At 46.5% G+C, this 24,681-nt stretch overlaps 1 long non-coding RNA gene across 1 annotated transcript in view; it reads left to right on the top strand.

The window, feature by feature from the left end:
• The window catches only part of LOC142748126 (uncharacterized), a 29,785-nt gene extending 7,233 nt beyond the window's left edge, over positions 1 to 22,552 (top strand). The window contains exons 2-4 of the long non-coding RNA XR_012882145.1: positions 17,572 to 17,708; positions 19,968 to 20,301; positions 22,219 to 22,552. This is a non-coding gene — a long non-coding RNA (uncharacterized LOC142748126). The remainder of the gene's footprint in view (positions 1 to 17,571; positions 17,709 to 19,967; positions 20,302 to 22,218) is intronic.
• Positions 22,553 to 24,681: the final 2,129 nt, after the last annotated feature.

Raw genomic sequence — 24,681 nt, 5'->3', positions numbered from 1 at the left:
TATGTGCGGCTTTCTCCCAGCCCAAATAAATTTGGTGAAGACTGTATTGATAGTGGAAATATCTTTGTTTGTGGAGACAGGAAGGGTTTGAAGTGGGTACAACAGTTTTGGGTAGGAGATCATTTTAATTTGGGGGTATCTACCCAAGAACGTAAGCAACAGATGCTGCCATTTATTTCAAATTCCAATTGTGTTTTCTTAAAAAAGGGAAGATAATTCAGATAATATACATTCTCCAGTGTCATGCCTATTTTGACACCTAAATAGGTGAAATAAAAGAGGTAGGGTTTAATGGTTTACCTAAACAATTATAGAGGGACCTGCTAGTTCCAAAAATTCCCTTATTGCTACATTGATGTGACTGCCTGAAAACGTACCATATTCTTCAATGCTGTCTTCATTAATCCCTTAGCGCACCAGGATGCTCCGGTACGTCCTGGTGTGGTGGGTGATGTTTGGAGCGCGCTCCATATGCTGCGGGCGTCGGCTGTGTTTTACAGCCAACACTCAGGACTAACTGGCAGGAGCAGCGCTGTTCCTGGATGTTTAACCCCTCAAATGCTGCCATCAATCGTGACCGCAGCATCTGAGGCGTTGAAGAGAGGGGGACGGCCCCCTCCGACAACTCACCCCCCCCCGCAACGAGATCGGGGGGTGACGATGGCTGTTATAGTGGCCCAGGGGCCTAATGAAGGGCCCCAGGGCTGCCTTCACCCTGCCTCTGTTAAGCCCTGCCCGGGGCAGGGCTTAACAGATGCCTGTAAAAATGACGATATACTGCAATGCATTAGTATTGCAGTATATTGTACCAGCGATCTAACAATCGGTGGTTCAAGTCCCCTAGGGGGACTAATAAAATGTGTAAAAAGAAGTAAAGTTTTTATTACTGCAAAAAAAATAAAAAAGTTCAAAAAACCCCCCTTTTCCCATTTTTCTTCTAAAGTAATGTAAAAAAATAAAACAAGTAAACAAAATTGGTATCGCTGCGTCCGTAAAAGTCAGAACTATTACAATATAGTGTTATTTAATGCGCACGGTGAAGGCTGTAAAAAATAAAAATTGTAAACAGCCAAAATCGCTATTTTTTGGTCACCTTAGCTCCCCAAAATTTTTTTATAAAAAGTGATCAAAAAGTTATATGTACCAACAAATGGTGCCAATAAAAACTACAGCTCGTCCCGCAAAAAGTAAGCCCTCACACGACTGAATGCACGGAAAAATAAAAAAGTTACGGCTCCCAGAATGTGGTAAAACAAAGCTGTTATTTTTTTTAACAAAAAGTTTTTTGTTTTTTTAAAGTAGTAAAATATAAAAAAATCTATATAAATTTGATATCACCGTAATCGTATTGAGCCACAGAATAAAGTTAAGTTGTTGTTTTTACCACACGGTGAAAGACGTAAAAACGGAACCCAAAAAATAATGGAGTAATCACAGTTTTTCCCAATTTCAGCCCGGAAATTTTTTTTTTTTCAGTTTCCGAGTACATTATATGGTACTTTAAATGCTACCAATAGAAACTACAACTCCTCCCGCAAAATATAAGCCCTCACACCGCTCTATTGACGTTATGGCTCTTGGAATGCGGGAAGTGAAAAATTAAAATCAAAAAATGGCTCGGACCTTAAAGGAACAGTGTTACCACAAATTTTTTTTTAATATGTTAAAGATGTTAGTGCTTTATTAAAAACGTTTGGATTAATTTGTGTGTTTGTGTGTTACTTTTTCTTATTTTTACACTTTTTCTTCCCTATGGGGGCTGCCATTTTTTTTTCCATTTCTGTATGTGTCGATTAACGACACATACAGACATGGAATACGACAGCTCCAGTCCCATAGGGACTGCGAACGGGGCCCGTTCCATCCACTTCAATGTACGCCGTCTGTGTGGGAACGGCGCATGCGCCGCTCCCACACAGTCCAATTTGAAATGCGCGCCGTCCGGCGCCATTTTCTTGTGGACCGGAAGTCGCGGCCGGACAGTAAGATTACTACTTCCGGTCGCAGCTTCCGGACTTGTGCACTTGGACCAGCGGCAGCAGACGGAGCGGACGGGCCGGAGGGAGCCGCGGCGGCAGGAGCAGGTAAGAGATTTCTATGTATATTCGTGTTTGTGTGTGTTTACTACTGTATGTAAACCTACTACACTGTGTGTTAGCTCAAAAAATGGCGACACACAGTGTAGGAGGTTAGACTGTTCAATCCCCTCGTTTATCCCGGCACTAGCCAGGATAAAGGAGGGGGGGATGCTGAGAGCTCACTAGAGCGAGGGCTTTTTACCCAATTTTGCAGCATAAAGCAATGTGGTTGCTTTACCACATGCAATGCTGCAATATTGGGAATGGCTCCATCTAGTGACCAGAAATGGTAAATATTATATATTAGAATCCAATTGAATCCAATTTAGAATATTTCCTGACTCGTGTAAAAAAATAAAAAAATTTGAACACTGTTTAATCACCCACACACTAATTGTTTAAAGGGGTTATCCAGGACATTTTTTTTCTTTAGAATGTGTCCCCCAGCCTTGATTTGCCTTTCCTAATAGCCCCTATTAAACTTCTAACCAGTTTCTGTTTGATTTCCATCGTCACTGCTGCTCTTTCTGTTTGTTTACATCCCTTGCTCTTTGTTTACATCCTTTACAGTCTGTTTCCTGTCTTGTAACCCACCATACCCATGATCCCCTGCTGCATCTGAGGCGACAGTTGCACCCCCCTTCCTCCAAAGTACCTCAGCTATTTGCATACTGCCCCGCCCCTCTATGGTCACATGGTCCTTCCCTGCTCTAATTACTAATTACAGGCAGACAGCTCCCTCCCTGCACACTGTCTGAGGCCGGATTTACACGAGCGTGTGACTTTTGCGTGCGCAAAAAACGTGGTGCTTTTCTGTTTTCATTCATACTTTTTACTGCTGTTGCGCGAATCACGAACGTCACACGTAAGTGCTTCCGTGTGCTGCGCGTGATTTTCACGCACCCATTGACTTCAATGGGTGCGTGATGCGCGAACAACGCACAAATATCGGACATGTCGTGAGTTTTACGCAGCGGAAACACGCTGTGTGAAAATCACTGACAGTCTGCACGACCCCATAGACGAACATAGGTCCGTGCGAGGCGCGTGAAAATCACGGACGTATTACACGTTGGTCTAAATAATCCCTTACACAGAAATAATCATCATTATCCTTTGTGAATCCATCTATCCCTGATCTAAGTACAGGCACCCATCTCCCTCCCCCGCCCCGCCCACTCCACCTAAGGGCTTATTCAGATGAACGTGATATACGTCTGTGCAACGCGCGTGATTTTCACGCGCGTCGCACGGACCTGTATTAGTCTATGGGGCCGTGCAGACAGGTGTGTGATTTTTACGCTGTGTGAGTCCGCAGCGCAAAAATCACGACATGTCCGTTCTTTGGGCGTATATCGCGCATCATGCACCCATTGAAGTCAATGCCACACGGAAGCACTTCCGTGGGACAAGCGTGATTCGCGCAACAGCTGTGAAAAGGATGAATGAAAACAGAAAAGCACCACGTGCTTTTCTGTTTACAAACATCCAAACGGAGTGTCATAATGATTGCGGCTGCGCGAAAAGCACGCAGCCGCGCATCATACGGGGCTGACACATGCAGCTGTCAAGTGCCTTTTGCGCACACAAAACGCCACGTTTTTTGCGCGCGCAAAACGCACACGCTCGTGTGAATCCGGCCTCAGTCAGACATCTTGGTACACACAATCCAGTCAGCACATTTACCTCACCTGCTGCTGGATCTGTTCCAAGAGATTCTGTATTAGGCCCTGTTCACACTGAGTTTTTTTGCTGGCAGAAAATTCAGCATCAAAATTCTGTCTTGAATTTGGAGGCAGATTATGACCTGCCTGCACGCCGTTTGCCACGTTTTTTGCCCGCGGCCATTGAGGGAAAAAGAAGCAGCATGCCCTATCTTCGGGCGTTTACTCACATCCACATGCCACACATCCCCCCTGTAAGTAATGCCACACAGCCCCCCTGTAGGTAATGCCACACAGCCCCCCTGTAGGTAGTGCCACACAGCCCCCCTGTAAGTAATGCCACACAGCACCCCTGTAGGTAATGCCACACAGCCCCCTGTAAGCAATGCCACACATCCCCCTTGTAGGTAGTGCCACACAACCAACCTGGAGGTAGTGCCACACAGCCCCCCTGTAGGTAGTGCCACACAGCTCCCCTGTAAGTAATGCCACACAGCACCCCTGTAGGTAATGCCACACAGCCCCCCTGTAGGTAATGCCACACAGCCCCTGTAAGCAATGCCACACATCCCCCTTGTAGGTAGTGCCACACAACCCACCTGTAGGTAGTGCCACACAGCCCACCTGTAGGTAATGCCACACAGCCCCCCCTGTAGGTAATGCCACACAGCCCCCTGTAAGCAATGCCACACAACCCACCTGTAGGTAGTGCCACGCAGCCCCCCTGTAGGTAGTGCCACACAGCCCCCCTGTAGGTAATGTCACACAGCCCCCCTGTAGGTAATGCTACACAGCCCCCCCTGTAGGTAATGCCACACAGCCCCCTGTAGGTAGTGCCACACAGCCCCCCTGTAAGTAATGCCACACAGCCCCCCTGTAGGCAATGCCACACAGCCCCCCTGTAGGTAATGCCACACAGCCCCCCTGTAGGTAATGCCACACAGCCCCCCTTGTAGGTAGTGCCACCCCCCTACTTTCCTGTAGGGGACGGCTCTCGGAAAAATCCCTCACTTCACTGTACATATATGAACAGTGAAGTGAGGTACTTCTCCTGGAGCGGAATCCCCGGCCAATTCGCCGGTGATTCAGCTTCAGAAGTCCCTGACGTCACTGTGTCCATATATGGACAGTGAAGTCAGTTACTTCTCCTGGAGCGGAATCCCCGGCCACATCGCTGGGGATTCCGCTTCATAAGTTCCTAACGTCACTGTGTCCATATATGGACAGTGAAGGCAGAGACTTTTTCTGGAGCGGAATCCCCGGCCAATTAGCTGGTGATTCCGCTTCAGAAGTCCCTGACGTCACTGTGTCCATATATGGACACAGTGAAGTCTGTAACTTCTCTTGGAGCGGAATCCCCAATCCCGGACTTGGGGATTCCACTCCTACAGTGAGCAAAAAAACACCCTCCTCTTCCTCACATGCACTTCGGACTGTGAGGAGGAGAAGGAGAGAGCGAGCGACGGCAGACACGGCCGTCACAGTACACACCAACACCAAATAGTTAAAACTTGCGCATGCGCAATGTAACATACACGGCTGCTGAAGACGCAGCCATGTAATTTAACAGAGCATGTGTGGTAGTGTGTCAACCACTCATGCTCTAAGCAGATGGGGAAACACGTGTTACGGTTACGTCATTTATGACGTAACTGTACAATGTGAAAGCCGGAAACCGGAAGTTAGGTGTGAATGGACGGGTATGCACAGGAAGTGCAAATTTTACATTGACAAGCGGTCACGTGACGGAAGAGGGGATACGACGATACATTCCGCTAATCGAACGTAAGTACATTATAAAGTTTTATGTTTTCCATTGTTTAGTTTAATTAAAAGTAATTTTTTGCTTCCGGAAAACCCCTTTAAGGGGTTAAAGGGTTTTTTACCATAATCAATATCTATCATCTTTCTATGGGGTTGTGCTCCGCAGCCCCATAGAAATGAATGGAGAGGTGGCCGAACTTGCGTAGTACCACTCCATTCATATGGAGCTCACAGGGAAGGCAAGATAAGACCGTTCTCCGCATTGGTGGGGGCCTAGTGGAAGGACCCGCACCAATCAGATATTTATCACCTATCCTGTGGTTAGGTGAAAAATATTGATTATGGTAAAAGACCTTTCATTTCCAACTTCCCTATTTTAATGCCTTGATAGAGGAAAGAATCTTCCAAATATCAAGCCAGTGATTCTAAAGCTACCTTGTCTCAGGCCTTTGGTTAATCATCAGAAGTAGTTTTTGCCAAACTTTCTGAGGCCGGGACTCACTTTTGGCTGAGACTTTTGTTTGGGATCCCCCACTACCATTCTTAACCCCATTGTGTCTAATATATGTCAACATCATTCTTAGCTGGATGCCGGTACTTAGCTTCATTTGAAAAATAAGTCCCTGCAACATCAAAAACAATAATAATTGTGCGGATCGGGGCAGGTGCAAGGTATCCTGCTGCTGTGCGTCGCTGAGACCCGACTATGGCCACTGATGGTGGGTCTCAGACCCGACCCGTCCATCAGTGGCCATAAGATGCATAGCTAGGGGTTTAGCACATGGGGGGGGTAAAACACATCTGAGTAGGTCCTAACCCAGTGGGCCCACCCCACAGTATAATGATCCCTTAGTGGTCCCATACAGTATAATGCCCTTATAGATGCCCCCACATCGGATAATGCCCCTATATCTGCCCCCACACAGTATAATTCCCCAATAGTGCCTCCTTACATAATATAATCCGTTAACGCTACCCCCCACACTGTATAATGCCCCCACAAAGGAAAAGGCCCCTATAGCTGCCCCCACACAGTATAATGCCCCTAAAACTGCACCCCACAGAATAATGCCCCCATAGCTGCCCCACACAGGATAATGCCCCCATAGCTGCCCCCACACAGAATAATGCCCATTAGCTGCCCCTACACAGAATAATGCCCCCATAACTGCCCCCAAATAGTATAATGACTATTTAGTGCCCCCACACATAATGTCCCCATAGCTGCCACCACACAGTATAATGATCCTTTAGTTGCCCCATACAGTATATTGCCATCATAGCTGCCCCTACATAGTATAATGCCAACATAGCTGACCGCATAGACACTCCCATACAGTATATTGCCCCATAGCAGCCCTACATACCCAGTATAATGTGCCCATAATGCCTAATAATAAAATCATTACTCCCCTAGCTCCGTTCCCACAACGAGTGGAGGAGATCCCTCTGGTCTGTGCAGTGTGGCTCGGCACAGACCGGCGCAATGACGTCACTGCATTGCGCCTGTCTGCGCCAAGCTGCTCACGATTGGCATTACATAGTCATAGTGAATGCTGGAGCAGGGAGCCATCAGCTGAAATTCAGCCCTGGCATTTAATAGAACACAGGCCCACTTGCTATCTGGTGAATGTGAAATGTTTGTCAGCTTGTAGGTTATGAGAAGGTTTGGATAGTGCAGTATAACTATATATTATATAGTCATGGCTGTGCCTGATATTATAGAACAGTCCTATTCACTTGACTGGGACTGAACTGAGCTGTTTTTTTGGCAATAGCACAGTCGACTGCACAATTGATTCTGTCCAAAAAAACGGAAACCTTACGGAACGGAGTCAAACAGAAACCATTTGCAACGGAAACATTACCATTGAAATCAATGGTAATGCAAACGGAAGCTACGGTTTCCGTTTGGTTTGAGTTCATGGGTTCCCCTGACAGAAAGGTCTGATGGAACCCATCAACGAAAGCCAAACGCTGATGTGAACACACCCTTACTGTATCAATAATGCAGTAAATTCAGAAGGCGGTGTACAGAGAACTGCATCACTGATTTCTAGCGCTTCCAGGAGTTTTGGAAGCCCCAATGCATATGTTCCCCCTCTCACACAAAAAAATGATCTATATTCTGTACATATACAGTTATTAAATAATACAACTATACCAGATGAAATATTACCTACATACTGTTACTGAACACAACTCACTATTATAAGACCAATAATACCACATTATAAGGTCCAAATAATACCGCCACATAGTGACTGAATAATACCCCCATACTATTACTGAATAATACCACCACACCATAACCACATACTGACTGAATAATACCCCCATACTGTTACTGAATAATACCGCCACACCATAACCACATAGTGACTGAATAATACCACATACTGTTACTGAATAATACCACCACATCATAACCACACAGTGACTGAATAATAACCCCATACTGTTACTGAATAATACCTCCACACCATAACCACATATTGACGGAATAATACCCCAATACTGTTACTGAATAATACCGCCACATTATACCCACATAGTGACTGAATAATACCCCGATACTGTTACTGAATAACACCCCCATACTGTTACTGAATAATACTGCCACACCATAACCACATAGTGACTGAATAAAGCCTCCATACTGTTACTGAATAATACCTCCATACTGTTACTGAATAATACCGCCACAGCATAACCACATGGTGACTAAATAATACCTCCATACTGTTACTGAATAATACCTCCACATCATAACCACGTAGTGACTGAATTATACCCCCATACTGTTACTGAAAAATACTGCCACACCATAACTACATAGTGACAGAATAATACCCCCATACTGTTACTGAATAAAAACCACTATACAAAGACCAATATTACCACCATATAGTGACCATATAGTGGTAGATTCCAGTTATACACAGGAGCTCTGCAGACCATATAAGTGATTACAGCACATTTATATCTAGTGACTCACAGGTGATGTTTTCTCTTATTAGTCGTTCACTTTCCCTTTTTTTCTCCATCCATCTCAGACCACTGTGACAACTTATTCCAGCCACGACTCGTCTCTGCAGAATTTGACACACAGACATGTTGGTTTCTCGCTTTTCCAGAACCCTCCACACCTATACCCTATCCTCTAAACAAACTCGTAATCCACAGTGCTCAAGATGGTAATAATGATTCCTCTGTGCGCGACACAATAAAAGTGCCCCATCAGTAACTGTACCCCATTTGTGTCCCCACAGCAGTAATACCTCCTGTGTGCCCCCTGTAGATAGCCCCACACACAGCCCCCTGTAGATAGCGCCACACAGCCTCCTGTAGATGGTGCCACAGTACTCCCCCCTTATATATAATGCCACACAACCCCCCCTTAGTAGATAGTGCCACACAGCCTCCCTTAGTAGATAGTGCCACTCAGCCCCTCTTGTATATAGTGCCACACAGAACCCCCTTGTCTATAGTGCCACACAGAAGCCCCCTTGTATATAGTGTCACACAGCCCCCCCCTTGTATATAGTGCCAAACAGCCCCCCTTTTAATATATAATTCCACACAGCCCTCCCCTTGTATATAGTGCCATTCAGCCCCCCCTTATATATAGTGCCACACCTCCCTACTTGTATATAGTGCTACACAGCAATCCGACCTGTATATTGCCACACAGCCCCCCTCCCTTGTATTTAGTGCCACACAGCCCCCTTCCCCTTGGATATAGTGCCACACATCCCCCTTCCCATGTATATAGTACAACACAGCCCCCCTCCCCTTGTATATATTGTTACACAACAATCGCCCCCCTGTATATTTCCACACAGCCCCCTTCCCCTTGTATATAGTGCCACACAGCCCCCCTCCCCTTGTATATAGTGGTCCTTTTCCATATTGGGGAGTAACTTAATATTAATAATATACATTTGATGCTTGGGAAACTCACCCTGAGTGGAGAATGTCATTTAATTAAGACTGCAGAGATAAAGAAATCTAATCCACTAATGCTTTGTAAAATTCCCATGTGTAGCCATCAGGGCCTTGCGATTTACCATTGTGTTTTAGGTTTCGCTGCTTTAACTTTACCTTCAATAATGTCCCCACTTAACATTGATCTCTGCTCTTCTGTTATAGTTGGTAGAGAAAACTTGTCTAGAAAAGATTGCCCCACATTTGGGGAGATTGGATTGTCCTGATACAAAATTTGATGATACTTTTGCAAGGTTGTGTTAATAGCTTTGGGATCAGTTACTATAAGGCCATTTGGGTCTCTGATAGCTTGTGTATGTGAAAGGGAATATCTCCCCTTTGCTAAGCGTGCCAGGAGCTTCCGCCAAAAATCAAGCCACAAATCAAGGCATGCTTGGCGCCAATCCATCAATCTTCAGTTGGATTGGATGCGTTCTTCATGTATGAGGTATAAGCTGCTCTCAATTCTTAAATCAATTGTTCTTACTAGGAAGAGACCCTACGTTTTTTTAAAACATATATTTTATTTTAAGCAAACAGAATAAAAAATAACATAACAAAATAAAACATAAGAAAACATAATAAGGCAAAATAATGATAATAGTGACATTAATGTTGCCAATTTACAGTGATTCCACCTGAGACACCAACACCAGAGCAATAAAGCAGACAATGCATGTGATATACATTTGAGACAATGAACAATTGCATTTTCCCTCTGGGACACAGCCCAAGGTACATATCAGTGTTAAACATATTGGGCATTTTTTTTAAATAACAAATGCTAAAGATAGTATATATTCTAATGACTTTCCTCATTGCCAGTCATGACCTTCTTTCTGCCCTCTAACCCTTGAGGACCCTCACTCCCCCCTCACGCGCTCTCCCTCCAACTATATCCTAACCCCTCCTGGGATTCTCCCCTCCGCAACACATCAAGATGTCCCAGTGTGCCACCCAATGATTCCTTTGCATACCAGGTCGTATGTCGGAAAGGATATACTAAGTCTTTGATCTCCTGTCTGTTCAAGTGGGTTACAATGAATTGTCTCCACTTTTTGAAAAAGCAATCTGTCGCCTTTTCCTTATGTCTCCCTGTGTCAAGTCGGTCTATACTTAAGAGTTTTTTCAGCTGAATGACTATGTCTGTGATCCTCGGAGCGTCTGGACTTAGCCAGTTTTGCAGCAGGCATCTCTTTGCCACCATGAGGATGGTGTGGACTATCAAGGGCACTCCTCTTGGATTGTTGGGGTTCTCCTCAACATTAGGGGGCCTCACCTGGTGGAACAGCATATATGGTATAGTGACGTTGGTAGGGTGTATGACCAGAAGGACACTATAAACCGATCAGTTGCCTCCCTAAACTTTTGGGTTGCTGGACATGTCCAGATTGTCACGGCGCGGGGTGTGGACCCACTGGGCCGTACCGCGTAGCGGGGTAGCAGCTGGCCAACAAGGTACAAAACATAGTCTGAACGACGACCCCCTGCCATAGACGTAACAGTATCCCCCCTCTTACGCCCCCTCCTCTTGGGACCAGAGCCGGAAAGAAATTTCTTCACGAGTACAGGAGCATCGATGTTCTCCTCTGGCTCCCAAGACCTCTCCTCTGGGCCAAATCCCCTCCAATCCACCAAGTAAAACATCCTGCCTCCTACTTTCTTGGTGGCCAGGATCTCCCTCCCTTCAAAAGTTCCGGATGAACCGCCAGGAGCCACTGCGGAACTAAGAGTCCTGGAGTAGCGGTTCAGGACCACGGGTTTCAGCAAGGAGATGTGGAAGGAGTTAGGGATCTTGAGGGTAGGAGGCAGTCGAAGTTTGTACGACACAGAATTCATCTATAGTAGAATCTCAAAGGGTCCAAGGAACCTGGGAGCAAACTTGCAAGATGGCACCCTCAGCCGGATATTCCTGGAAGACAGCCAGACCTTTGTACCTGGAAGAAACTGGGGAGGTTCTCGTCTTCTAGAAACTGCCTTTCTCTTCATGCGGTCCACCGCCAGCAGAATAGAAGATAGTGTCTGCTGCCATATCTGCAGAAAGTTCCTGAATGTAGAGTCGGCTGCAGGCACCTGAGACATAGTAGAGCCGGGCACTGGTATTCAAGGATGTTGGCCGTAAACTATTAAGAACGGACTGGAGGTGGTGGACTCACTGGATGGTTATTATAAGAGAACTCCGCGCACGGGAGCAGCTGCACCCAGTCATCATGTCGTCTTGAGACAAAGTGCCGCAGATAGTTCTCCATAATTTGGTTAATCCTCTCAATTTGTAAATTGGACTGAGGGTGGTAAGCTGAGGAGAAGTCCAACTTTACACCGAGTAGGCCGCAGAGTGCTCTCCAGAACTTTGAGGTGAACTGGACCCCTCGATCCAAGACAATATGCAGGGGTAATCCGTGCAGACGGAATATGTGTTGCATGAAGAGATCAGCCAGTCGAGCGGCAGAAGGAAGGCCAGTCAGAGGAACAAAATGAGCCATTTTAGAAAAATGATCCACCAGCACCCAGATCACACTGCATCCCGCAGAGAGAGGCAGATCTGTGACGAAGTCCATAGCAATATGCCTCCAGGGGGCATTTGGCACAGGCAGTGGTTGGAGCAGACCGGCTGGTCTGGAGTGGGCAACTTTGTTTGCTGCACACACCGTACAGAAGGAGACAAAGTCCATGACGTCTTTGGGCAGCGTGGGCCACCAGAACTGACGGGCAATTAGGTCTCGGGTCTTACAAGCACCCGCATGACCTGCCAGCTTGGAACTGTGACCCCAGCGAAGGAGTCTTCTTCTGTCTGCCGGCCGTACAAAAGTCTTTCCTGGAGGAATGTCTCTAACCTTCAGAGGCTTAACAGAGTAGATGCAGGAAGGATCGATAATATTCTGTGGGGACTCCACAGTGTCCTCTGTCTCAAATGACCTAGACAAGGCATCGGCCCTCACAATCTTGTCGGCAGGTCGGTAGTGGAGTTCGAACCAGAACCGTGCAAAAAACAATGACCACCTGGCTTGACGAGGATTCAGCCGTTGAGCCGTCTGTAGGTAGGTCAAGTTCTTGTGGTCCTTGAAAACCAGGATAGGATGAGCTGCGCCCTCCAGTAGGTGTCTCCACTCCTGCAGGGCCAGCTTGATGGCCAGTAACTCCCGATCTACAATCGAGTAGTTGCGCTCTGCAGAAGAAAACAGCTTGGAGTAGTAACCACATACCACCGTCTTGCCTTTCAAACCTCTCTGGAACAATAGTTCACCGGCACCAACACAGGAGGCGTCCACCTCTAATGAAAACTGTAAGGATACATCAGGGTGGTGAAGTATAGAGGCTGACGTGAAGGCCTTTTTTAAGGTTTCAAATGCGATTTCCGCCTCTGGAGTCCATACCTTGGCATTCATACCCTTCTTAGTGAGGGTGGAGATGGGGGCTGCCAACGAAGAGAAGTTGGGAATGAACAGTCTGTAGAAGTTGGCGAATCCCAAGAAGCGTTGTATGGCCCTTAAGCTTTGGGGACGTGGCCACTCCAGGACAGCCTTGACCTTTTCAGGGTCCACCTTGAGACCCTGATTAGAGATGATATAGCCCAGGAAGGGTAGAAACTTCTCTTGGAACACGCACTTCTCCAACTTGGCGTAAAGATGATTCTACCTTAATCTAAGCAACACCTGGCGGACATGGCCCTGTTGAGTCACAAGATCTGGGGAAAAAAATCAAGATATCATCGAGATACACCACAACACAGACATAGAGGAGATCACGAAAAATGTCATTCACAAATTCTTGAAATACTGCGGGAGCGTTACACAGGCCGAAGGGCATGACCAAATATTCGTAGTGTCCATCACGTGTGTTAAATGCAGTCTTCCACTCGTCTCCCTGACGGAACCGGATTAGATTGTAAGCCCCCCGCAGGTCAAGCTTGGAATTTTTTTTCGTCCCCCCGTATACGATCAAAGAGCTCCGAAATGAATGGCAAAGGGTGCCTGTTCTTCACCGTGATCTGATTGAGGCCTCAGTAGTCAATGCAGGGTCGAAGGGATCCATCCTTCTTTTTGACAAAGAAAAACCCTGCTCCGGCCGGGGATGAAGACTTTCGTATGAAGCCCTTCTCCAGATTCTCTTTAATGTAGGCCGACATAGACTGGGTCTCTGGCAAGAAGAGAGGGTATACTCTACCGCGAGGAGGGGACGAATCAGGAACCAGGTCAATAGGACAATCGTATACTCGATGTGGTGGCAATATCTCTGCCTCCTTTTTGTCGAAGACATCAGCGAACTGAGAATAACAAGGAGGCAACCCTGTCAATGACTGATGCGGAGAAGGCTGGGATGGATGGACATGACCCAGACAGCGGTCTAGGCACTTGGGACCCCACTGGAGAACCTCTCCATAGTTCCAATCCAGGACCGGGGCGTGAAGACGGAGCCAAGGCAAACCCAGCAGCACGGGGTTGACGGCCTTGGACAGGACATACAGGGAGATGAGCTCAGAATGAAGAGCTCCCACTTGGAGTATCAATGGCTTGGTCACAGACAATACTGGGTCAGGCAAAGGCAGTCCATCTACCGAGGCAACGATCAATGGTCTCTCCAGCAAAACAGTAGGCAATTGAAGAAGATCCACAAGGTTTTGACAGATGAAATTGGCTGCGGAGCCAGAGTCCAGGTAGGCAGAGACTGGATGAGGTCTATCGCCAGCGACGATGGTCACAGGAATAAACAGCTTGGAAGAGAGTTCTCTATTAAGTGCAGTAGCGCCCAGGGTTGTCTCTCTAACCAATCCCAGGCATTGGGGTTTCTTTGGCCTCTGGGAACACAAACGCACGACATGGCCAGTGAGGCCGCAATATAGTCAGAGTCCAAAGGTGCGCCTGCGCTGTTTTTCTTGATCGGACAGTTTAAACCGATCCACCTGTATCTGAACCTCGGGCGCAGCAGAAGAACAAGGCAAGAGAGGTTGCTGGAAGTTGGGCGCCAGTCTAGGAAGCCGTTTCTCCTGTAGAATCTCCTGGGATCTCTCTCTGAGCCTTATGTCCACACGGATAGCCAGTAGAATCAGGTCATCCAGGGCAGCTGGGAGATCTCGAGCAGCCAGTTCGTCTTTGATCTCAGGCGATAGGCCATGCCAGAAGGATGCTACCAAGGCCTCATTGTTCCAGAACAATTCTCCTGCCAGAGTCCGGAACTGGATGGTGTATTCGCCCACGGAGGCGCCCTCCTGACGCAGGTTAAAGATAGCAGTGGCTGCAGATGAGGCTCGTCCAGGCTCCTCAAATATGGAACGGAACAACCGCACAAACCCCTGGAAGTCTCGGGTCCCTGTCGTTCCCAGATTGGATTTGCCCACGCCAGGGCCTTGCTGGCAAGTAGGGATATAATGAAGCCGATCCTGGCTCCGTCCGAAGGACATACTCGGGCGTGCAGAGTGATATGGATTTGCCATTGATTCAGAAACCCCCTGCACGAACTTGCGTCTCCATGGAACCGAGGTGGCAATAGCAGCGAGAACCAAGAGTCCGAACTGGGACTGCCAGGAGGTGTAGCAGGGGGGTCGATCGGAGGAGCTTGAATAGGAGTGGTGACGGAAGTAACTAGCGCACCTAGATGCTGTGCCATGGAGTCTACTGCCACAAAGAGTTGATCCAGTCGTGCTTGCAGATCTTGCAGGTCCGCCTGCATAGCTTGGGAGGATGACAGGCTCTTGACTTGGCCAGTGGGGTCCATGGCCTGAGCGTTCTGTCACGGCACGGGGTGTGGACCCACTGGGCCGCACCGCATAGTGGGGTATCAGCTGGCCAACAAGGTACAAAACAATGTCTATAGTTCAGAATGGGTACCTGAGGCAATGTAGACAGTAGCGGGAGCACGACTTGACTTTCACAGCAGGTGACACCGCGGATGCAGCGGGAAGACACGACTTGACTGTATCAGCAGGTGGCACTGTGGGTGCAGCGGAAGGCACGACTTGACTGTATCAGCAGGTGGCACCGTGGGTGCAGCGGAAGGCACGACTTGACTATCAGCAGGTGGCACCGTGGGTGCAGCGGAAGACACGACTTGACTTTCACTTGTAGATACGATAGCACGGGATACAGGGTACAGGCAGCAGGAACGTGTAACCCTGGGAACTGGAAAACACTGGGAGACCATTTGCAAGACAAACTTAGGTATACAACAATGCTCAGGCAAGGAACCAGTAGGCAGAGCCCCTTATTATAGTCCAGCAGCCATTTGGGCTGATAATTGATGGGTCACAGCTGGATGCGTACTGGCCCTTTAAGGCCGTGCACGCGCAGGCGCGCGCGCCCTGTAGGAATCAGTCCGAGGACCCGGAAGACAGGGCCGGCGTCTCCCTGGAGGGAGCTGACGCCGTGAAGAGAGATGTCCATGGCCGGGATCGTCAAGGGGTAAGTCTGAACGATGACCCCCGGCCATAGACGTTACACAGCTCCCGTTCCACATATCAGTTTTGACCATGTTACATTTAGGGCATGCTGTGATACTGTCGGGATTAGAGGTCAAAACTGTGATATTAAATCCATACATCGCATTGTGCATAAGCTTAAAATAATATTTCCTCCAACTTTCATTAATGATTTCCATGCGGACTACCTCCCAACCTTTAAGTATGACATTAGCTATATCCAGGTCTCCAGTCACCCATTCCCAGGTTTTATAACAGTCATTCGGCTGCCACTTTACCACCCTGTTCCTGATTATATTATATAATGAGGAAATCATGGCTTTCTCCGGTCAGGGACCTGTAATTTCATCAAAAGTATGGATTTTTGCCTCTTTTTGCAGTGAGTGTAATCTACTTTTACAAAATGACAAAATTCGTACGATGGGGAAATTATGTCTACTAGTAAGCCCATATTTGTCCTTTAACTCTGTCGTAGTGAGCCATCTCGAATTGTCCGTGTGCATCAAGTGTTGGGCTAGCATAATGTTGTTATCCCTCCATTCTCTGAAAAGACCATTATCCAGTCCCTGTGTGAACTCTGGATGATCCCAAAGCGGCATCCGTTTGGATAACAGGAATGGTCATTTAAATAATCTTCTCAATATCTTCCACGAAATTACGGTATCCCTAATTAAAACTGAGCAGTTCACATAGTGGGGAAGCTTGGCATATCTAGTGTGCGGTAAGGCTAGCGGATCCCATGGTGATGCTAGTTGTTTTTATAACTCCAAATTTGAGAAATAACTGGTGCTATGAATACAATCCAGTAAGTGACGGAAAATTCAGGCTAAATTGTACCCTCTTACATTGGGAAAATTAATTCCTCCCTCCGCTTTACAAAACATCAATTTAGATCGCTCAATTCTGGGTCACTGGCCATTCCAAATAAAGCATGAGAAGTCCGTGTTAAGTTGCCTGATATCTGTGTGCTTTAGCAGGATAGGGAGAGTTTGCAATGGGAAGAGCAACTTTGGGAAGCTAATCGTTTTTACCAAGTGTCATCGACCCATAAATGTAAGCGGGAGATGTTGCCACTTCTGTAATTCTAGGGATATTTTACTTATGATTATATTATAGTTCAAGGTGTACAGGGTATCCAGTGTCCTCTCAATCTTAATGCCCAGATAGGTGATATATTGTGTGGCTGTTTGTATGGGAATCCCTAGTTTGGACCAAAAATGATTTGAATGAGGGTGATCCAATTGTAGTAATTCACTCTTTGAGATATTGATTTTGTATCTCTGGAACGTTCCAAAGGTGTTAATTTTGTCAATCAACTAATGTAAGTGGGTCTTCAGATCTGACATAAAGATCAGGATATCATCGGCAAAAAGCGTGAGCTGTACGTCCTGTTCCCCAACCTTAATACCTCTAAAGATGTGTCCTGTTTCCAGTAGTCTCGCGGGGGGTTCTAATGCAAGATCAAAAAGTAGGGGGGACAACGGGCACCCTTGACGAGTTACCTTTTCTAGCATAAAAGCCTCTGATACAAAGCCTGGGGTGTGTATCCTAGCCTTTGGAGAATCATAGAGGCCCTTCAAGAGTTTTCTAAAAGTTCCCATTATATTCATTCTATCCAGCACCATCCCCAGCCAGCGCCACTTCACATTGTCAAATTCTTTTTCAGCATCTAAGGTTAACAAAGCCGGCGATTCTCCCAGCTGGGGATGATGCCTAACCTATCAAGGACCGCTAATACTTTGCGAATGTTAGTCACCAACAACCTGCCCTTGATGAATCCAACCTGTCTCCGAGAGTACCAAGGTAGGCATCAGGGTCCCCAATCTGTCCGCCATAATTTTTGTAAGGATCTATAAGTCTTGGACTATAAGCGAGATAGGACTATATGAACCCGGATTCAACAAATCTTTCCCCGGTTTGGGCAATACTTTTATGTATGCTAAATCTGAAGCGCCTGTAGCTAACACCGTGTTATAGTAAGTTAACAAAGCAGGGGAAATTTGCTCAGACTATGGCTATATAAAATTCCCCGGTGTACCCATCTGGCCTTGGTGCCATTGTGCAAAGCCTTTATGACCCCACTGATTTCTTCTAGGGGGATATCTGCATTGAGCTGGGCCAATTGGTCAGATGTGAGAGATGGGAGATTAACTGAATCAAGAAAGGCCTCCCCTCCTCGAGAATCAGGGCTGTCGTCCTTGTATAAGGTTTTATAGAAGTCACAAATCACAGAGTTGATAGTTTTGGGATCTCTATGTGTTTTGCCTTCAGTATCTCTTATAGCTGTGACGTGGGAAACCGGGATTCTGCCTTTGGCCAATATGGCCAATAGTCTACCCGGCTTGTTTCCATATCAGAACAATTCAGTCTCGAAGTGTGCCCTAGAAATCATTTCCCTCTTTTCCAGCCAGAATTCAAAATCTTGCCTGGCCGTATTCCAGGCTTCCCTATCTGAGTCTAGATGTGACGCTATGTGAGACCCTTCATTTTAAGGCTGAAACATAGGTCATTGTCCTTCCCCTTAATACAACTTTAGATGTGGCCCAATAAAGTGATAAATTGGCTCTATGCTCTTTGTTGTCGGAATCAACTTCCAGCTGTAATAGCTGCAGTTGCGGACCGTTGGCATTACTTACCCACCAACGGCCGTGACTGCAGGCCTGTGAGCTCTTGCCGGCATCTCCCTCTGAGACGCTGAAACACAAGACTGTCCTCAGCTGCTGTGCATAGGCACCTTTAAATGGCCATCGCGCGCACCAGATTTAAGCTCCCTATCCTATGTCATCTGAGCTAAGTATCATCTGTGCCACTTATCATCTGTGCCAAGTGTCTGCTATGCCACATGTTGCTATGCCACGTGTCTGCTACGCCTAGTGTCTGCCACGCTGAGTGTTTGCCAAATCATCTATCCAGGTACTCTTATCCTAGAGACTGTTATTGACTTTTGTTTTGCCAGCTGCTACTCCGCTATGGCTAGTGGGTCTACATACCCCATAGCCGTGACAGTACGCTCAGGCTATGGATCCCGCTGGTCAACCTAAAAGTACGGTCCAAATGATGCAAGCAGACATGAGTGACCTCTGGGCACGCCAGGATCAACTACTACAGGCGGTAAACTCCGTAATTAACTGTTTGGATCGTCCTTCTGCTTCCGCTGCTCCACCACTTGCTATCCCTCCTGTCTGAACTGGGACTGCAGTCTCGTTGCCTCTACCTCCTCGCTGCGACAGGGATCCTAGGACCTGTAGAGGTTTCATTAACCTGTGTACAATTCACTTCAAGTTACGTGTCCTTCTTTTCCCCTCTGATGAGCCCAAGGTCGCTTTTATTATTTTTCTCCCCTCAGGCAAAGACCTGGCATGTGCGAACCCCATCTTGGAACGAGAGGGTCCAGAATTCTCTGATTTACCACTGTTTTTAGAGACCTTCTGTACAGTGTTCGAGGAAGAAGAACGAACCTCCTATGCAGCTGCCTCACTACTGACTCTCAATCAAGGGGAATCAACTGTAGGGGATTACGCCATCTCCTTCCGTACACTGGCAGCGAAGCTGGTTTAGAAAAATGAGGCTCTAGTGGCAACTTTCTGGCAGGGACTATCTCCACGTATAAAAGATGAACTGGCAGCTTGAGAGCTTCCCTCTACTTTGGATGCCTTCATACTGCTAGCTGTAGTAGTATTGCGAGATTGGCATCTTGGACAGGTGGAAATATCTCAAAAGAATCAGCCCTAGGATCGGCGCTGTTCCCTTTTGGCGTAATGTAGTGCTGGTTTCTAGTGTCACATGGCAAGGAGGCAGACACTATGTAGATCAAAGTTCTTTATTATAGCTCCTTCCTCAGGCAGTATCATAGAGATCCCTATGATCAGACTCAGACTGTCCAATCAAAAGCGGCAATGCAGATGTTCACCTGGATTGTGTCTGTATTGTGGTCACAAGGGACATTTTGTGCGCCAATGCCCTCTGAAACCAGGAAATCTCCAGCGCGTAGGGTTGATTGGACAGACAATCCTAGGAGAATCTTCCGCGACTACTACATTTTCTCCCATACTTTCTATTCAGGTGTCTATCGTCACTGGTGAAGGATGGCACTCTGTACCTGCTTACTTAGATTCTGGAGCGACTGCAAACTTCCTCCAGCAGGACTTAGTAGACTGTCTCCACTTGGCTACTCCACTTGGCTACTGTTCCCCTCGAAAAACCTAGCGATCGCTTCTGTTGATGAACAACCTCTGCAGGACCCTATCCTGTCGATCACCAAACCACTGAGACTACAGATAGAAGTTCTTCACTCGGAACTAATAACTTTCTTCGCCAGCACACTGCAGTTCTTGATTGGAATCCTGGAGAGGTGCTCCAATGGGGTCCCCGATGTTTTCACTGCTGTCTGCCTCAGGTTCGTCCTGTTCTTTCTCCACTACCTCTGTCTTTCTTTTTATGTCTGATGGGGGGGGGGGGGGGGGGGTTGAGGTAGTGGACGCCTCCTAATAGATGTGTCACATCTTACGTTAGAAGCGCCAGTCTTAATCTTGCACTATGTGTAAGAATATAATTGAGTGTTTTTAAACAGTTATGCAAGCTTTAGAGTGTAGTTGAGAAGGCCTCATGCACACGACCGTAAAAACTCCCGTTATTACGGGTCGTAATTACGACCCGTAATAACGGGCTCATAGACTTCTATTGGCCACGGGTACCTTCCCGTTTTCTTACGGGAAGGTGCCCGTGCCGTTGAAAAAGATAGAACATGTCCTATTTCAGGCCGTGATAACGGCACGGACAGTCCATAGAAGTCTATGGAGCTCCCGTAATGACGGGTGGCTACATGTGTGCACCCGTCATTACGGCAGCGTTGCTAAGCGACGTCAGTAAATAGTCACTGTCCAGGGAGCTGAAAGAGTTAACTGATCGGCAGTAACTCTTTCAGCACCCTGGACAGTGACTACCGATCAGAATAAAGAGCAACCCGTAAAAAATAAAAATAAAAGACGTTCATACTTACCGAGAACTTCCTGCTTCCTCCAGTCCGGTCTCCCGGCCGTTGCCTTGGTGACGCGTCCCTCTCGACATCCGGCCCGACGTCCTGGCCGTCCCTGGATGACGTTTCAGCCCATGTGACCGCTGCAGCCAATCACAGGTCAATCACAGGCTGCAGCGGTCACATGGACTGCCGCGTAATCCAGGGATGTCGGGCTGGATGTGAAGAGAGGGACGCGTCACCAAGACAACGGCCGGGTAAGTATGAATTTCTTTAACTTTTATTACAGAAAGGGCTGTCCCTTCTCTCTATCCTGCACTGATAGAGAGAAGGGGCTGCCGATTAGTGCAGTGCTATTTTGCCGCCAAAAACGTGCCCGTAAATACGGGTGGAATACGGGTGACACCGGACCCATATTTACGGGCACGGGTCCGTAAATACTGGTGCAAAACGGGTCGAATACGCGTGACACCGGACCCGTATTTACGCCAGTATTTACGGGTGGGAAAAAATACGGTCGTGTGCATGAGGCCTAAGTTTGAGGGAAAAAACGGATTTTCCCTGGCGCTGCTAAATGGTAAAACCCTTCTTGAGTAGTGAGGATTTAAAAACAAGCAAATGTAATCAGATATTGTTTTATTTACGACGCATTTCGAGGCCGAACCAGCCTCTTCATCAGGTAAAATACATTTATATTTTACCTGATAAATAGGCTGGTCTGGCTTTGAAACGCGTCGTAAATAAAGCAATATCTGATATTACATTTGCTTGTTTTTAAATCCTCACTACTCAAGAAGGGTTTTAGCTGTTTTTTTGCGCTGATTCTGACGCGGTTTTGTGTCAAAATCAGTGCCTAAAAACTCCATCTGAACAGGGCCTAGGTGGGAATGCAGTATATAGTACCCAGTACAAAGCAGTAGGGATCGAAATTCTTGTGCGCATGAGTGAAGAGTAACAGCAGATTTCCACAAGAGGGCGATGTTTTACAACATTTGTAAAAATGAATCAGATTAATTACTTTTATGACAATTAGTTTATATATGTGTATATTTTCTTTTTGAAAAATGTAGATAAAAAATACAGTTATAGTAATCATAAATATCAACTCTAAAAAAAAAAACGAGTCAAGCTTCGTATGGTTCTGTGAGATGTTGAGTCTCCATGGCAACATATCCCTTAGTGCAGCCAGCACTATTTGAAAGTAACTCAAAAAAGAGCAATATGTCTCACATGGTGCCCTTTTATTCAGAAAAGCAAATGGAGCCTAGACACTGAGCAGAACCTGTATCCCGGCCATCAATAATTCAACTGTTCTCCTTTTGTATTCTGGGAATGAAGAACCTGGACGCGGCTGGTCATAGCAAGAGGATGGAAGTGCAAAGTCTCGAGTTACTGACTGAGACAGGGCCGTGATGGGGTTGCGGTGTCAAATGAAAGGCTAAAATGATCAAGTTTAACATTAAAAAAGGACATTATTTGTGTTTACCTGAAACTTGAACTGCCAATGCTCACACTTGTTTAATGTATAGCATATCTAATGAGATTCCTAGTCAGAAATGTACCATTCATTGCTCATACACATTGTTGTCAACAGTTAGATAACTTACTAATTGCTAATTACTAACAGTGAACCAATAAAAAACAGCTATTGTCTTGCAGAAGATCAAGAATTTGGTGGGAGAATTATTATTACAAATATAGTTGCAAATAAAATGTTTTTGAGAGTTGCCGTTCGTTTTACTACTAAGGGACTGTTCACATCTGCGTTGGAGGCTCCGTTAGAGGCCTCCATCGCATGTCCGGCAGAAATTACCGGAAACAATAGTGCTGCATGCTGCGCTATTGTTTCCAGTAAAGCGATGGACACCCTGACGGAAAGCAAATTAAAGTCAATGGGTTCTGTCGGCGCCAGCGGTGTCCATGTTGCAATGGAACCATTGCGTCTGGCATTCCATTGTTCTGCTGTTCTGACGGAGCAGAGCAACGGAAGGTGACAATGCAAATGTGAACAGCCGCTAAAGCTCACATTCTCATTTGCATGTTTTTTTATTTTTAATATTTTAGTAATTTTTATTCATAAAACAGTTGAGTACATGCGTAGTGCAGTGTATTAGAGCTGTCAGCTACTCACTGACAGCAAGCATAGTGGGTCCTGACTTTGTCAGGACCCACTAGGCTTCCGTAGATGGTATAGCCGGACGCCATTGTTAGGCTTCCGATTGCCATAGCAACCATCGCTGCCCGCTATCATGTAGCGAGCCGTCGATGGTGGTTTAACCCCTAAGAAGCCGCGAACGCTATTGAACGCGGCTTTTAAGGGGTTAATCAGCGGGGACACAGTGATCGGTCCCCGCTATGGGAGCTGCGGCAACCGCTGTACAAGACAGCAGCTGTCACAGCTCCTGTATGTGTCGGGAAGATGGCCAAAATGGCCGTTCCTCCCGTGACGTACTATTCCGTCATGGAGCACGAATGCGATGGTTACCATGACGGAATATTACGTCACTGAGCGCGAAGGGGTTATTGCATACTTATTCATGTCAAATTCTGAATTTAACTGAGTGTAATTGGGTTAATAACTCAGTGATAGAAAACAGAAGGTGGTTATTAACCCCTTCTCACTACAGCTGCTTTTGACCTTCCTGACAGAGCCTTATTTTTCAAATCTGTGCCACTTTATGTGGTAATAACTTTGGAATGCTTTCAGCCAAACATCCGATTCTGAGATTGTTTTCTCGTGACACCTTGGACTTTAAGTTAGTGGTAAAATTTGGTCAATACATTCAGTATTTAATTGTGAAAAACAGCAACATTTAGCGAAAAATTGCAGATAGTAATAACACACAAAATAGTTCCTAATTAACATTTCCCATATGTCTACTTTATGTGGGCATCATTTTTTTTAACATCCTTTTATTTTTCTAGAATGTTACAAGGCTTAGAACTTTAGCAGAAATTTCTCACATTTCCAAGAAAATGTCAAAAGGCTATTTTTACAGGGACCAGTTCAGTTGTGAAGTGGCTTTGAGGGGCCTATACAATACAAACTCCCATAAGTCACCCCATTTTAAAAACTGCACCCCTCAAAGTATTCAAAACAGCATTTAGAAACATTCTTAACAATTTAGGGGTTCTCCTCGGGCCGGCACAACTGCATATTTTTTATTTCCTGACTTATTGGAGCCTTAACTTATTTTATTCTTTCATAGACGTAGTGGTATGAGAGCTGTTTTTTTTCGGGACTAGCTGCAGTTATTATTGGTACCATTTTGGGGTACATACGACTTTTTGAACACTTTTTATCCTATTTCTTGGTAGGCAAAGTGGCCAAAAAAACAGCAAAAAGAATACACGCGGATGCTCACTGGCTGGGGATTCCCCTCCTAGAGGGAGCCCCCGATGTCTCTCCATCCCCGCTGTAAATAGTGCCCCCCCTGTAGATGCAACCTCCCCTGTAGATAGCATTGCCTAAACTCCCACTAGGAGTGGAATCCCCGGTGTCAGATCGCTCTGTGCCGAGGATTCCGCTTCTAGAGAGAGCCCCTGACATCACTGTCCACCATCATGGGCTCTCTCTAGGAAAATACCCAGCCGACACTCTGACCGGGGATCCTTCTACTGGAGAAGCACCTGGCGTCACTATCCATATATGGCCAGTGACGTCAGCGGCTCTTTCGAGGAGTGGAATCCCCGGTGTCAGATAGCACTGTGCCGGGGTACCTGCTTCTAGAGATTGCCCCTGACGACACTGTCCATTTGGACAGTGACGTCAGAGGCTCTCTCCATGAACGGAATCCCTGG

Source organism: Rhinoderma darwinii, chromosome 3 (genome assembly GCF_050947455.1).
Source record: "Rhinoderma darwinii isolate aRhiDar2 chromosome 3, aRhiDar2.hap1, whole genome shotgun sequence".
Classification (NCBI taxonomy): domain Eukaryota; kingdom Metazoa; phylum Chordata; class Amphibia; order Anura; family Rhinodermatidae; genus Rhinoderma; species Rhinoderma darwinii.
This window is presented reverse-complemented; position numbering and strand designations above follow the sequence as displayed.